A 10,349-nucleotide genomic window follows, 5' to 3' on the forward strand; every position below is an offset into this window, starting at 1 on the left:
CTCTCCCTAAAAAAATCCCAACATCCTCCACTCTCACTCCCCTCCATTCTCTCATCAAATTGGTGACTGATCTCACCCAAAGGGACTAAACCGCCCCACCCCACCTCCTCCCCTCCCCAATGTTCAAAACACTAACTGCACCATACCCCATGGGCCCATCACTATACTCAACCATTGGGGATATTGGCCAAATTGAGCAATATTTTATTCTCTCATTGGGGTGTTGGCCATCTTGAGCAATGTTATATTCCTTCACCATGTTTGAGATAGATCACCGATGAATAACCATAAGTCTATAACCCCAGGTTGTCAAACTTAGCTCTGATTTGGCCTGATCTTTAGCCACCACCACATGTATAATATATCTATGTATGTATGTATGCGTGTATGTATGTACAAGTAATATCTCCTTCATCGATAAAGTCAACCCATGTCAATGGGATGAGACTTGCTAATACCAGAAATAGGTAAACAAGAGCAGACAACATCAAAGATAAAAGAAAGCTAAAAAGAACATACCAATTCATCAAGATTTCAAGGATATAAGATAGAACTTCCAGGTATTCCAAAAGCCAAATTCTTGACTTAAGGAAAAAAAGAAAAAAAGCAGAGCTAAGGGCCTATTTGTCAATGCATTTGTTTTCTTTTTTCTGTTTTTTTGAAAATAGAAAAGCAAAAGGGACAACCTAACAAATGGTTGGTGAATCTTTTCATTGTTCCATAAATTTAAGAGTAAAAACATTTAACCAAACTTTTCATCTTATTTCTATTTGTAGAACTACCACAACGTTTACAGCGTCACCAGCACTGACACCACCATAGCTAAACCGACAGAAACAAAATCAAATAATTACAAACAATACAGTAATCAAGATTACACCAAAAAATCCATTAGCTTTAGCCAACAATCAATAGGAAGATGTGGTGTTTATATATAAACCATTCATATGCGTAGTCATTTTTATAACCGTATAATGAAACCAGCTACTTCATTCTAAGTTCAGATTTTGATGTTTTCCACTTATAAGTCTGCTTTTCCACTTTGTGAAACAAGCCCTTTTGTTCATGTACTACTGTAGTAACACTGGCAAGCAATTTAACAAGAGTTTCCAGCAAATATATAGAAACTTTATTTATTTTGCATTGAATGTAACAACTTTGCTAAATCATATTCTCTAATTAATCAGGGCCAACTACGTGCATACAATTACCCAGTCCAACTTCACCTAGATCCTTATCAACAATATGGTGGAGCACACACTTGCTTCCAAAAGTTGATTACGCAGTCATAAACAAATTAACTTACAGACTAAGAAACACAGCATGCAAGATACAAGAGAACAGTAATTTTAAAGTTCCAGGATCCACTTGCCTTCTTACCAAACAATAGTGCAACCAGTTAAATCAGATGCTCTTCCAACTCCTCTTGGTAGCCCTTTTCTTATTTTGCTTGCTCAGAAAAATCTAAATATTATACAAAATTACAAAAAAGATGCATAAATTATAATACAAAAAAGATGCAAACAATGGATACAAAATATAATATGCAAAAAGTAGAAAGGCTTGATAAATTTAAAAAGCACTATGAATGCATCACTGATTAAGTTGAATACAAACATCAGAACAAGGGGCACAGTCAAAAAAAGGCAATATGAAAACAACCCTCAAGATCATCCTTCAAAAAGGAAATAAAATACTCACATGGAACATAAATTTTAAATATTAAGATACAGATGGCATATGAATGAAGGGAATAGAAGTCATATCATTTTTCCAACCAACAAAAGCACACACCTCTAAATGCAAACAATGCTACAATCTGTCCATTCAATGCTGAACAAATTAATCCAATTAATACATCTCAGTGTATATTTGCACCACTCTATATGCAAGTCAAAATCATTAAAAAAATTGCTAATTTGTATGCATTACCTCTCAGCAAAATAATGACCTCCAAGATTACCAATGTATTTGGTAACCTCCTGAATTTAAACAATTATTCTCATCATGAAAAACATCAACGTAAGAGGCTAACTTTTCAAATCCATGGCCGTGCTGATCTTTATTTTATTGCTTTTTTACAATCTGAAGCCTTTCCACATATCATACCCTCCTATGGTCTGTGGTTAATTATATGTTCCTTTTGGCATTGCAGCTGCAATACAAGACACGATGTCTTACAGTCATTATTTTCTTCTCCATCTTCATTTTTATCTCGTTAATGCAATTGCTTTCCCATGACAGTTAAAATAGATCTGTTCTGAAAAAAGACACATTTTAAATCTACATTTTGATAACCCCATTATCCTTCAAACAAAACCTTACTTTCAAAGACATTAAGTTTCATAAACAAGAGAGAAGCAAATACAATAATGTCCTCTCTTTTGCATTGAAATATTAGTCCTACTGTTGGATTAGTTCTATATACAAATTTCATAGCAGAGCCCTGAATCCTTAACACTGAAGCATTGCACCATGATTACATCAAACTGATACTAAAGTAATTCAATATATCAATCATGTGTTTGTCAAATTTTCACATGCAACAATGAAGTGGCATTAAACATCACATGTATGCATTTGTGGGACTGCCAAGAAGCTGCAAGGTGAAGATATGTAATTGAAATGATGAGACAAGGAAAATAAATAAACCCTTTAGAGAACATTGAGGAGGATCGGAATCACAACAAGGACCTGTTTAGAAAGGATAGGATTGGCCCAAATCCTATAGGATTTGGAAATCATATGAATTAAAATCCCATTTTCTTTCCTAGCCACTGTTTGGGGTATTGAATTATGGGATAAAAAATCAATAGGAAGTGGCTAATCCTATAGGAAAAAAATAATGACGTCGAGATGTCATTATATTTTTCCTATGATAATCAGGCTTCCTACCCCCATCATATTGATGCGTGATCTCCTCCCCCTCCCCCACCCTCCCCCTCATCTGCCTCTTCCCCTTTCCAACTGCCCCTCTCCTTCCTCACCTTCTCCGCCTCCTCTCCCTCCCCCACGCCCTCCAGTTCCTCACTGCCTTTGCTGAACGCCTTGAGGTTCCCCCGGTGCCCCTGCCCTCAACCTTCTCATCGCTGTCCTCTGCAGCTCACACCGCCACATCTTCCACGTTGGCTCATATGCTTGAGAAAAAACCCCATCGGAACTTAAGAAACCCTCTAATCTCCCTTAAGTTCTCTCCTTCCCCACAAATCTCCAAAAAAGAGAATGAAATGAAAATAAAAGGACGTAAAAAGAAAAAAATGATCAATCTTCGTGAGAAAAGGACTTACCTTTTAATTTTTTTCCATTTTTCCTTTGTTTTCATTGATTTTCCCAATGATTTCCCCAGTTTTTTCCTATTTTTTATGTCCTCAAAAGTCTCAATTAGGTGGGAAGCTTGGCGCAGCTACATAGGGAAGCTTAGATGATGGCTAGGGTTTTGTGTTGGGTGTTTATATGTAAGAGTCTAGACAATATAAATATATTATCAATCAATTTAAAAATAGACAATTGTGGCTTATTGGTTAAGGTGGTGGTTAGGCCATCTAAAAATTTGGGGTTCAAATCCTCATATCGTCCTATGGATGGCAATGGATTGGGTATGAGTCGAGTCGGCCAATATCCATACCCGTCCTGAATTAAAAATGTCATACCCATATATTAAATTTATATCGGGTCAGATTCAAGGTGAAGCATACCATTACCCATACCCCACCTGAACCCGCTTCAAGATTTTATTTAGAACCCATACCTGCCTTAGATCTTAATTGGATCAGATAAAATCCACCTCATTCGGATCAGATCAGGTCGGATATCCAGTGGGTCAACTACAATCGCCATCCCTTAAATGGGTCCTAATGTAGGATCTGGATCCAACCCAATAGAAGATCAGATCAAGTTAGATAGGGTCAGATCCACAATCAAAATTTTTATAAAAATTTATAGTATATATATATAATTGGATTCGAATAGCAGATACATGAGGGGCAAATTTCAAATCCATCCTAAATCCAAACAAGTTTTAATTTTAAATTCCAAAGATACACAAAGATATGTCAGCTTTTCTTGATATGAATTATTTTGTAATTACAATGATTAATATAATATTTTGATAATGATAAGTTTATTATTTTGATAAAAGAAGGGATAGAGAGATAAAAGGAAGAGGAAGAAGAAGAAGAGAGCAGAAGAAAATCCTAATTCGTAATCCAAACATAGGATAGGATTAGTTTACATAGGATTTTTCTCCTAATAGGATTTTATGTATAATCCTATTGGATCAAATCCTACATTCTATCATGAATCTTATCCTAAGTTTATAAATCTTAGATATCCAAATAGACCCTAAGAAAGAATAATTACTCTTACAATTCAACACCTGAAAGAGCAATAGAAACCAGCCAAAGTGTAATTGGTCAACTTCTTTTTATATAGCCAACTTACTTAAAATAATATACCAATGATGATGCTTATATAGCCAAGAGTAACTATGGATATTTATGAAAGACAACATAATAATGTGGAATTTTCGAGGGCATCATGGTCTTCATCTGAAAATTTTGTATGATAACATGTCCCTTTTAAAAACACCATACACAGGTTACCAATATAACATAAGCACTTTACAATGGGTTATCTCAAACCACTTTAACATCTATACCCAACTAATTATCAATTCTAAGAGGAAGAGACAATGGGATCACATGTATACATGGCCATGTAAAGATAAACCCACCATGCATTACTCATTATCCAGCCGTAAGGCTTTTCCATTTGATGAAAATTAACCAAGAAAATTGAAAATCCACCTTGTGATAATTAAGTTAAAATTTTCTGATATTCTTTGGATCTAAAAGCGACAACTCTATAAGACGTCCTATTCGAAACAGTTGCTTGTTTAGTTTCACTTCATCACCACTTTTCTCCAAAGGGTTATTGCAACTATGTTTTCCCTCGTTTCATAAGCAGTAGTTCGATGACATTTTTAACCCCATTATCTTTCTAACAAAACCTTACTTTCAAAGAAATTAAGTTTCATAAACAAGAGAGATGCTAATACAATAATGCCCACTCTTTTGCATTGGAATATTAGTCCTACTATTGAATTAGTTCTACATACAAATTTCATAGCAGAGCCCTAAATCCTTAACACTGAAGCATTGTGCCATGATTACATCAAACTGATACTAAAGTAATTCAATATATCAATAATGTGTTGGTCAAATTTTTACATGCAACAATGAAGTGGCATTAAATATCACATGTATGCACTTGTGGGACCGCCAAGAAGCTGCAAGGTGAAGATATGTAATTGAAATGGTAAGACAAGAAAAAGAAATAACCCCTTCAGAGGACCTTGAGGAGGATTGGAATCACAATAAGGGCCTGTTTGGAAAGCATAGGACTGGCCCAAATCCTATAGGATTTGGAAATCCTATGGATGAAAATCCTATTTTTTTTTCTAGACACTATTTGGGGGATTGAATTATGGAATAAAAAATCAATTGGAAGCGACAAATCCTATAGAAAAAAAATAATGACCTCTGGTCATTATTTTTTTCCTACGATAATAGGGCTTCCACCCCCGTCGTATTGATGCATTATCTCCCCCTCCCCCACCCTCCCCTTCGTCCGCCTCCTCCCCCTTTCCGACTGCCCCTTTCCTTCCATGCCCCCTCCTCTCCCTCCCCCACGCCCTCCACCTCCTCGCTGTCTTCGCCGGCCGCCACAAAGGTCCCCTCGACACCGCTACCCTCAACCTTCTCGTCGCTGTCCTCTACCGCTTACACCTCCACATCTTGCACATTGTCCCACATGCTTGAGAAAAAACTCGAGTCAAAACCTAAGAAACCCTCCAATCTCCCTTAAGTTCTCTCCTTCCCCACAAATCTCCAAAAAGGAGAATGAAATGAAAAGAAAATGATACGAAAAGAAAAAAAAAATGATCAATCTTTGTGAGAAAAGTCTTACCTTTTAATTTTTCCATTTTTTTCTTTGTTTTCATTGATTTTTCCTATGATTTCCCTGGCATTTTCCTCCATTTTTTAGGTCCTTAGAAGTCTCAATAGGGTGGGCGGCTTGGAGCAGCCGAATAAAGAAGCTTGGATGATGGCTGGGGTTGTGTGTCAGCTGTTTATGCATAAGAGTTTAAACAATATAAATACATTATCAATCAATTTAACAATAGACAATTATGGCTTATTGGTTAAGGTGGTGGTTAGGCTATCTCAAAATTTGTGAATCAAATCCTCATATTCTTTAATTTTAAATCCCAAACTCTTTCCAAATCCTATAGAGTGTTGCTAAACGAGTTACGAATGGCAATAGATTGGGTATGGGTCGGGTCAACCAATATCCATATCCATCCTGCAATTAAAAATTTCATATCCATATCCAACTAGTACCCACCTCAGGTTGGATCGTCTAGATAAGAGGGGTCGAATTGGATCAAATTGGGTTGGGTAGAGAACTCATCAAGCGAATACTATAAAATAATTATAATTTTGAAAGGATGGATTTGGATTAAATTTATATCGGACTAGGTTCATGGCAGAGCATATCATACCCATACCCCAACCGAATCCACTTCAAGATATTATCCAGAACCCATACCCACCTCGAGCTTTAATCAGATCAAATAAAATCTACCTCATTCGGATCGGATTGAATCGAGTCGGATACCCAGTGGCTCAGCTATGATCGCCATGCCTAAAATGGATCCTAATGTAGGACCTAGATCCAACCTAATAGAAGATCGGATTAAATCAGATCGCATTGGACCTACGGTCAAAATTTTTACCAAAACTTATAAAATATATATATATAATTGGGTTCGAATAGCGGGTACCTGAGGGACAAATTCCAAATTTATAGGGGCACATTTCAAATCCATCCCAAACTTGAACGAGTTTTAATTTTAAATTCCAAAGATACGCAAAGATATATTAGCTTTTTGTATATGAATTATTTTATAATTAAAATGATTGATATGATATTTTGATAATGATAAGTTTATTATTTTGGTAAAAGAAGGGATAGAGAGAGAAGGGAAAGAGGAAGAAGGGAGAGGGAGGAAATCCTAATTCATCATCCAAACATATGATAAGATTAGTTTACGTAAGATTTTTCTCCTAGTAGGATTGTATGCATAATCCTATACGATCAAATTCTACATTCTATCACGAATTTTATCCTAAGTTTATAAATTTTAGATATCCAAACAAACCCTAAGAAAGAATAATTACTCTTGCAATTCAACACCTGAAGGTGCAACAGAAACTAGCCAAAGTGTTATTGGTCAACTTCTTTTTGTATAGCTAACTTAATAATGTGAAATTTTCCAGGGCATCATGGCCTTGGATCTAAAAAATTTGTATGATAACATGTCCCTTTTAATAACACCATACACGGTTTACCAATATAACATAAGCACTTTACAATGAGTTATCTCAAACCACTTTAATATTTGTAGCCTACTAATTATCAATTCTAAGAGGAAAAGACAGTGGGATCAAATGTATGCATGGTCATATAAAGATAAATCTGCCATGCATTACTAGTAATCCAGCTATGTGGCTTTTCCATTTGACGAAAATTAACCAAGAAAATTGAAAATCCACCTTATGATAATTAAGTTAAAATTTTCTGATATTCTTTAGATCTGAAAAAGACAAGTATATAAGACATCCTATTCTGAACAGTCGCTTGTTTAGATTCACTTCATCACCACTTTTCCCCAAAGGGTTACTTGCAATTATGTTTTCCCTCGTTTCATAAGCAGTAGTTCAATGATGACTCAACTACCCAAAGTCAAATTAAAAAAAAATGTGGTTTTGAGATTCCACTAAACACCAAACCAGAAATTGAAATACTTCAGTTTCAGCCACAAACAATCTAGAATCTGAAGAATGCCTCAAAATTTTCAGCCAAGACTACCTATAGAGGCAAAAATTGTCATAGATATGCCCAATCTAGGCAAACACTTGCTATTTCTTCTTTATTGCAGATAGAAAGAAGCATTTAGCAAGACTAAACTCAAATTTTCATCTTGCGAAGATTAACATCTGTGGCATTAGATTTCCCCAAAAAAAAACATTATAGCAAAAGCAATGTTTTGACATAAGCTTGATAATCTTGATGCTCAATCTGATGGACAGGCACACATTAGGCTGCCATCAAACAGTAAAACAATGCATTACATTTTTAAATCATAAATCAATTTCAACTTAGCTTTTCATTTCAAAAGATCATCAAATTATTTAAGCCTGAAAAAATTTCTGGAACAACACATCAAAACAGTCCCAAATCAAATTTGGACGATGTCTATTTTACTTACTGACCATTTGCCTTTATAGTTTCTGCACGTTTTCTACTTTTTACTAAGTTCTGATTCCGTTTAAAATTTTTGGATGGAACAGGTAAAATTAGAGGCAATACCACTGAAACCATTTCAAAATTGCCAGATGAAATTCACTTGTTGAGGATTTATGGCTATAGCATTGCATCTCAGATGCAAAGGGATGGACAGCCAAGCTCATCCTAGAAAGGGCCAATAAATAAAAAATGCATATAACCATCCTTAAGAAATCTAGAAACAGAAAAGCATAATAGAAGAAGGTAGCAAGAGAGGACTTGCCCTACCCATGAAAGTGGGGAATGCTGTCTTCAGCCCCAATACATCCACAAACCGCTCGCGGACCCATATGCAGACTTCTAATGCTTCATTATGATGATCATCAGATCCACTCCCTCCGACTTCAACAACCTCTCTTTGTTCTCTATCGGCACAAACAGGTTACCGAGCATCTCCTCGTCGGAGCTCCTCAGGTCCCTCGGCTTGTACATTGCCACAGCACGCAGCACAGCAGCAACCCCGTTCATCTGCCCTAGCCTCTTCTGGTTCGCCATGCTGTTTAGCAGCAGGATCGCGAGAATCTCCGAGGCATACTGCTTGTTGGCATCAAACTCCCGACCTTGATCCTCCCCAGGAGCCACCACAGGAGCTTGATCCGCTCGCAGACGAGCTCCGCGACCGCTAGCTTGACCTCAGTCATGTTTTCGATGGTGGCGAAGGTGTTGTGGATGGCGGCGACCTCGTCAGGGTCGGCCTCAGCAGACGGCCGAGGTTCTGGAGTAGGAGCTCGAGTGCATTATTCTCCGCGAAGGCGTCGACGGGGAAGGGGGCGGGCTCGTCGTTGTCCTCGAGGACGTCCTCTCGCCAGTGAGGTCCATGAGTAGGCCAAGGACATCGACGGAGACGTCGATGTTGTCGTGGCCGAGAAGGCCTACGTTGTAGGGGACGACGTTGAGGGCGACGAGGTCCTGGTAGAGCTCCGGATAACCGGAGAGGATCTTGAGGCGCTCGATCTCCTCTTGGACTCGACCTCGGAGTCAGCGAACTTCTCCAGCTTGCCAATATCCAAACTTAAGAAATTTGATTTACTCTGATACATCCTAAAATTTTTTTTAACTTGCTCTGATACATGATAAAATTTAATCTGATACAGTTTCTCAGATATATTATAACATTTGCTCTGATACAGTGTGAAATTTTCTCTGATATTTGCTCTAATACAGTGTGAAATTTTCTCTGATATATTATAAAATTTTCTTGCTCTGATACATTATAAAATCTTTTCTAATATCATTATAAAAATTATTTTTCTTGCTCTGATACATTGCAAAATTTATTTCTCTTCTCTTGCTCTGATATATCTTAAACTCAAAATGATCTAATACCCTTTTCAAATCTTTAAGAAAATGGACAAACTATTTTTGCATTTATATTACATGCCAAAAGAATCATACTCTTTTCAAGCATATACACCTATAATGGATTCTTTTAAAATTAATGCATTAACATAAATATTTTTATTCAAATATTTTGTCATCATCAAAAAGGGGGAGATTGTTGCTCCTAGATTGATTTTGATGATTACAAAGCAGATTGAAGGGATACAAATAATTTTAAAATGAAAAAGTCCTTATGCTCTTCAAGGATAAAATCGTAATTTCACTAAAATCCTGATTTGATAGTACCATTTGGTAGAACAAATGATTTGAAATCTATTGGTGAAAATTTCATTGTGTTTGGACTTATATTTTTGAAGTTATGAAGGTTTGAAGTGCATGAGTCGACTCATGAGTCAACTCATGGCACTGTGAGCTGATTGGCACGCAAAAATTCTCCTTGCCACGCTAGTTTTCTGGCTTGGCACGACCTGTGAGTCGACCCATGAGTCGACCCACAAGGCATGAGTCGACTCATGAGTCGACCCCTGCTAATTTGAGCCAAGAATTTCCAGAAACGCATTCTCTGGTTTTTGCAACAGAGGTCGACTCATGAGTCGACC

At 36.8% G+C, this 10,349-nt stretch overlaps 1 pseudogene; it reads right to left on the reverse strand.

The window, feature by feature from the left end:
• Positions 1-8,584: 8,584 nt before the first annotated feature.
• On the reverse strand, positions 8,585-9,449 carry LOC140852809 (uncharacterized; annotated as a pseudogene).
• Between the last annotated feature and the right edge of the window lie 900 nt (positions 9,450-10,349).

This window comes from Elaeis guineensis, chromosome 12 (genome assembly GCF_000442705.2).
Source record: "Elaeis guineensis isolate ETL-2024a chromosome 12, EG11, whole genome shotgun sequence".
Taxonomy (NCBI): Eukaryota; Viridiplantae; Streptophyta; class Magnoliopsida; order Arecales; family Arecaceae; genus Elaeis; species Elaeis guineensis.